Source organism: Pteropus vampyrus, unplaced genomic scaffold (genome assembly GCF_000151845.1).
Source record: "Pteropus vampyrus isolate Shadow unplaced genomic scaffold, Pvam_2.0 Scaffold838, whole genome shotgun sequence".
NCBI classification, from domain to species: Eukaryota; Metazoa; Chordata; class Mammalia; order Chiroptera; family Pteropodidae; genus Pteropus; species Pteropus vampyrus.
In genome coordinates, this window is record NW_011889619.1 from 93,398 (window position 1) to 100,605 (window position 7,208).

Sequence of the window (7,208 nt, forward strand, 5' to 3'; positions counted from 1 at the left end):
CTGCCTGCCGTACAGGCTACCTGCCTGTCTAGCTCCAGACCTGCCAGGGAGTCTAGCTATTGCAGTAATCCAGGTGAGAGATAATTGTGCCTTGGATTAGGGTGGGAATGGTGGTAGTAGTAGACATGGGCAGATTTGGGGAATATTTTGTAGATTATAGCAGCCAAGCTCTAGTCAGGAAATCAGAAACTATGCTAGTTACTCCTAACACAGGGAGTTAATAATGGGAGATTGGTTACAAAAGGGTTGGAAGGGCTAAAGAAATGAAAGGGAGAATGGAGGGTGCTAAAGGAATGGAGGGTTAAAGGCGTGGCATCCACTGCGGGTGCAGGAAGCAGAAGACGTACTACGGTGGTCTTGCATGGCCGAGGAGGTGCCACACAGGCTCTATGCAGACCCTTACCCCCACTACTACAGCACTGAGAGCCATGGCCACTGCTTCCTTTCACCCACCTTCTCATATCTTGCTGGTGCCTCCCATCGGCAGAAATTAACAAATGGCAAGGGAATCTGGAAAATCCAGCAGGATAACACGGTATAGTAGGGAGGGAGTGGGGCTGAGAGGCCACAGATAACTAACCAGTACAGGTAGAACCAACAAAACCTGGTGATAGGTTGGACGTTGGGGATGGAAGGAAAGAGATTAAAGATGACTCCCAGGATTTTAGCTTGAGGGACTGAATGGATAATGAAGCTAAGTACTGATATGGGGTGAAAGTGGAGCAAGAATTGATTGGAGGGAAACATTACATTAAAATGGTACACTGTCAGTCTAATATATACACGATAAATGCATAGATAGAAGAGGATTCATTTCTTACAGACTCTTAAACCAACTATGATGTTCCCATTATGCTTGAAATTGAAGGAAAGGAACATTTGAGCTCAGGCCTTACTCTGACACCATAGTGGGACCAGGTGCTCTCCTCTCAAATGGATTCCATTAATGCTTACATTTAACTCACAGGGAAAAAAGAGAGGCCAAATGTGATATGAACTCAAACTCTCCATTAAGTTTTCAGGGCACAATCAGACTGACTTCTATGGCTAGAGCTGAGACTCAGTACTAATAAATATAGTAGATTGTTGTTATTGAGGGTAGTTATGTTCTATAAAGTCAGCTAACTAAACCTTTATTCTGGCTCTTTCCTTTGCTTGAAGTGTCCTTCACCTCACCTGATACTACGTTCTCAACACTTCTAAATAAACAAATATTAAACACAAGTATGTACATCTTCATTCCTTCCTTTAACCTTATTTACTAAAGTGACAGTATAGGAATAAAAAATGATATAAACCAGCAAGGACAGATAGTAAGAAAGCCAATGACTGCAGACTAAATAGCAACACAATTCTGGAAGATGGCCAAGTGGTCACTGGGGGAAAAGCTTGCAATTTGCCCGTGGAGGAGAGGAACAGAGAAAATGATAAGTAAGCCATTTGACACTGTAGAACCATGAAAAGGATCAGGAATTAAAAGTGCCAGATATTTCTGATGGCATATGTGTAGGGTGGGGCTGAAAACAGGCAGATTGGTTGACAGTTTGTAGAAAGATAAACTTTCCCACCTGCGCTGCCCACCTCCTTACCCCAACAGAAGAAAGTCACCTTTGAATCAAGGAGGCTCTGGACAGAAGAACATCAAGCAGCTATGAGGACAGAAATAAGGAGCCGTATTTAAAATAAGAGGATAAAATAAGGAATGAGTAGTAAGACCCTCAGCCCTCTTCTAGGCTTATACCTCCAAAGCAGAATAGTGGAAGAGCCTTCTTTTGAAGAACTGATCCACCAAGAGAAAAGACTTAATGGATACTGAGAGTCTTTAAGCAAATATCCAAGTTCCTTCCTATCCATCAGCTTCCAGTCAGTTTTCTGGTTTCTCATTCTTGTGTGCATGCACGCATGTTTGCAATTCTCATTCTTTAGTATGAATGTATAGTCAAGAGATCAGCAGAAATTTGAAGAAAGTCCGAAAAATAGACTAAAACTGACAGAACAAAGGAAATAAGAGATACAAGTAATTACGATTTAACTATTTTATATCATATTGTATTATATTTATATAATACAATATTATATAGAACACTATTTATATATAATACAATATTATATCTATATGTTATAATTATACATTAAATATATATAATATAAATATATATTCATATTATAACTATAATATTCATTGGGCAATAACTGTCACACTTGTTTGCCCATTAGACTCAACTGAGATCTTTTAATTCCCATCCCAACCATGCCCTCTGCTGTGGTAAAACCATCACCTGGTGGGAAGGGGAAAATTTTTAAAAATAAATAAAATATTAAAAAAATATATTAAACCTACCTTGCATTGTTGGAAATTAATTAATTAATTAAATGTCAAAAAGAAGTTTCTGCGTTTCTGGAATTAATGCATTTCTTGTGAGCCAGAATGATCATCAGATGATGACTTTTAGCACAGCACTCGTCCGAAAAATAGATTAAAACTGACAGAACAAAGGAAATAAGTGTTTCACTTTTTCAGATATTATTCCCAAAACAGTTTGTTTCATTTTTAGAAGATGGTGGAAAGTAAGAAACTGAAAGCTGGATCTGAATAGCTGAACATCTACTGAAGGAAGAGTAGAGAGGAAATAAAATTTCAAACAGCAAAAACCATCACCTGGTTCTCTATATCTAGGGGTCTTTTTCTGTTTCTATTTATTTATTTATTTTTTTAGGTTCCACATATAACTGCTATCATATGGTATTTGTCTTTCTCTGTCTGACTTATTTCACTTATAATACGTTCTAGGTACATCCATGTTGTCACAAGTGGCAAGATTTCATTTCTTTTTTATGGCTGAGTAATATTCCATTATATGGATGTACCACCTCTTCTTTATCTTTTTATCCATTGGTGGGCTTCTAGGTTGCTTCTCTAGCTTGGCTAATGCTGCAGTGAACATGGGAGTACAGATATCTCTTTGAATTAGTGTTTTTGTTTTATTTGGATAAATACCCAGAAGTGGAATTGTAGGATCATACGGAAGCTCTATTTTTAATTTTTGAAGGGAATCTTCATACTATTTTTCATAGTGGCTACACTAATTTACAATCCCACTAACAGTGTATAAGTTCCCTTTTTTCCCCATCAGCACTTGTTTGTTGATTTATTTATCGATGGTAGCCATTCTGAAAGCTGTGTGGTGACATCTCATTGTGGTTTTAATTTGCATTTTCTTGATCAGTGATGTTGAGTACCATTTTTGTCTGTTGGCCATCTGTATGTCCTCTGTGGGGAAATGTCTATTCAGGTCCTCTGCCCATTTTTTAATTGAATTGTTTGTGCGTTTTTTTGGTGTTGTATAAGTTTTTTATGTATTTTGGATAGTAACCCTTTTTCAGATGTATCTTGTGCAAAGATCTTCTCCCATTCAGTAGGTTGTCTTTTCATTTTGATGATGGTTCAACTGACTAATTAATTAAAGTACAATTTCTGGAGGATACAGGAAGTTGTATTTTTTAAAACTCTTCAGATCACTTCAATACACAGAAAAAAATGTTACAGAGAGAAGAGAAGATTCCCAATCCAGGAAATAAGGTTAGGAAACTTACAAAAGCAACATGCAATATAGCAACAAGATATAACAGTTATAAACATTTACACACCTAATAACAGACCTTCACAAAATACAAAGCAAAGTTGACAGAATTGAAGGAAGAAATAGACACAGTTCTACAATAATAGTTGGATACTTCAGTACCCCACTCTCAATAATGGATAGAACAACCAGACACAAGAAAAGTAATAGAAGACTTGAACAACACAATAAACAAATATATCTAATACATATACAAAACACTCCACCCAATAACAGTAGGATACACATTTTTCTCAAGTGTACATAGGACATTTTCCAGGATAGAACACATACTAGGTCGCAAATTAAGTTTCTGTAGATTTAAATAGATATTATACAAAGTATCTTCTCAGACCACAATGAAGGAAGTTAGAAATCAACAGAAGGAAAACTTAAAAATCCACAAATTTGTGGAAATTAAACAATACATTCTTAACTAATGGGTCAAAGAAGAAATCACAAGGGAAATTAGACAATACTTAGAGATAAATAAAAATGAAACCACAACATTCCAAAACTTATGATATGCAGCAAAAGGAGTGCTCAGAGGGAAATTTATAGCTAGAAATGGTTACATTAAGAAAAAAAGAAAGATTTCAATCCAACCTTACAATCCGAAGACCTAGAAGAGGAAGAACAAACTAAACCCAAAGCTAGTAGAAAAAAGGAAATAATAAAGCTTAAGGCAGATGTAAATAAAATACGTGACGGAGAAACAATAGAGAAAATTGACAAAACCCAAAGTTGGTTCTTCAAAAAGATAAACAAAATTGAAAAGCCTTTAGCCAAATTGTCTTAAAAAAAGGACTCAAATAACTAAAATCAAAAGTAAACGTGGGGATATTACTATCAATTCTACAAAAATAAAAAATTAGGAAGTACTATGAACAACTGTAGACAACTTGGATAACCTAGATGAAACGGACAAATCCCTAGAAACACAAAATCTACCACGACTGACGAAAGACCTGTAATTAGTAAGGAGATGAAATCAGTAATCAAAATTAAAAAATCAAAGTAAAATATACATAAAATGACATTCACTTCAGTGGCAATATGTCCACTCACATGGTTGTGCAAGCATCACCACTATCACCACTATCTAACTTAAGAACCTTTTTGTCATCCCAAACTGAAACTGTACCCATTAAACACTAACTCCTGCCTCTCCCTCCTCCACCCAGCTCCTGGTAACTTCTGTCTCCTGTCTCTATGAATTTTCCCATTCTAGGTACCACGTGAGTGGAATCAGACAAAATTTATTGTCCTTTTGTATCTGGCTTATTTCACCCAGCATGTTTTCAAGGGTCATGCATGTTGTGTGTGTCAGAATTCCCTTCCTTTTTAAAAGGCTGAATAATATTCCAATGTGTATATATACTATATTTTCTTTATCTATTCATCTGTTAATGGACATTTGGGTTATTTCTACCTTTTAGCTATTGAAAATAATGCTGCTATCGGTGTACGAATAACTATTTGAGTCCCCGTTTTCAGTTCTTTTGGAAATAGACTTAGAAGTAAAGTTGCTGGATCGTTAGTTTTAACTTTTGGAGAAACTGCAATACTGTCTTCCACAGTGGCTGCACCATTTTACATACCCACCAGCAAGGTACAAAGCTGAACATTAATTTTTAGAAGTTCATATTGAAGTCTGTTGTGTTTAGAGGAATTCAAACAGTAAAACATAGTCTAGGAGGGAAAATGCAACCAGAATTATGTTTTCCCAAATGTTGGACAGCAGTACATCCCAGCTCAAGGTACCAAGCAGCCTGCCTATTATCAGAGAATAAAGATTAAAGATTTACTAAACTGAAGTATATTAAAAATTGGTGTTCTTTCCCAGGAAAAAGAGAACTGTTATGTCGGGGGCATTAGTAATGCTGAAAATTCCATTATCCTCAGAAAGACCAAAAAGCTTTCAGAATATCAAAGGGACTAGATCAGGGATCTCCTCCTAATACTTTACTATGAAAATTGTCAAATAAAAGGATTTTAGAAGAATTGTACAATAAACCCTCACATACCCACCACCTAGATCCTACAATTAACATTCTGCTACATTTGCTTTATCTCCTATCCACTCCTCTATCCATTCATCAATCCATTTTGGTTTTTGATACATTTCAAAATAAGTTACAGAGATCAATGCACTTCACCCCTAAACACTAGCATGCATATAATTAACTTGCATTCAATATTTACTTATGGTTTTTATCAAATGAAATTTATACATAGTGAAATATACAAATCAAACTACCATTTAATTTTTTAAACTAGAACTTTTGAGATACAATTCACATGTCATAAAGTTCACCCTTGCAAAGTGTACAATTTGGTGGTTTTGGGTTTACTTTGCAAAGCTGAGCATTGATCATCATTAATTCCAGAACATTTTCATCACTCCCAATAGAAAATCCATCTTCATTAGAAGTTACTCTCTATTCTACCCTCCCTCTATTCCCGGGAAACCACTAATCTACTGTCTCTATGGATGTGCCTGTTCTGGGTATTTCATAAAAACGGAGTCACAGAATATGTGGTCTTTAGGATTTGGCTTCTTTCATTTAATGTAGTGTTTTCAAGGTTCATCATGTTGTAATTTGATGGGCTTTTACCTGCATAATAAGCAGGTTTTTTTTAATCTGCATTTTTCCAGGAGAAAAAGTTAACTTTTGTCAAATTCTCCAAAGAGTTTGTGAGTCAGTAAAGGTAAAAGGAATCTCTGATCTAAGGGACATATATGGAGACTTGGGACACTAATTTAAAAGTCTACTCTTTAACAAATACTAGTAAGGATGGGAGACTTGCCAGAAGAGCAATCTTTTCTCCTAAAGTAAGACCTTCAGTGCAGCTAAGAGGAAAGCACACAGGGCTCCTAGCCAAAGAACCATCAAGGAAGCGGCTCTAGGGCTTCCCAAAGGGAGCAGTGGATGAGAAGGTCAACAGAATTGACAGCAGGGCACCCTGGTTCTTAAAGGTTCTGGCGCCATGAATGAGCTTACAAGCAAAATCAGTAGAGGCTGGAACGACATTCCTCTCAGGAGGCTGGGGCAGCCTTAGCCACTCTCATGGAGGAAAATACTGAAGAGGAGAGGCAGGGGAAAGTTGTGGCTGGAAAACCCACAGCTAAGCAAGCTAAGCCAAGCTGTCACTAAAAAAGGTATAATTATGCCTTTGTGATCCCCTAGAAAAATTTTTTCTTGAAAATCGCAGCCATCTGTACTCCCAGTCAGGGCAAAGAGGGCTCAGTGTGGCTCCCAGTCAGGGCAAAGGGGCTCATTGTGGCTTCACCACGGCCCTGAGTGGGGAGAGTCTGCCAAGTGACATTGACCAAGGTAGACTCAGTAGCTAGTTATATCTATGATTGCCACCAGGCACTCCCAAAGTAGAAAACACCATCCCTGCCACTGGGAGGAGTGTAATTAAATAAATAATATTTATTTTTAAAACTAAAAGATCTGAAACAAAATGTTAAGACTCGACATGTTGAGTTGAGTGGTGGGTACACAGGTGTTTGCTGTATTTTCTCTACTGTGTGATCTAAAAATTTCATTAAGAAATGTATTTGAAAGACTGAAACACATG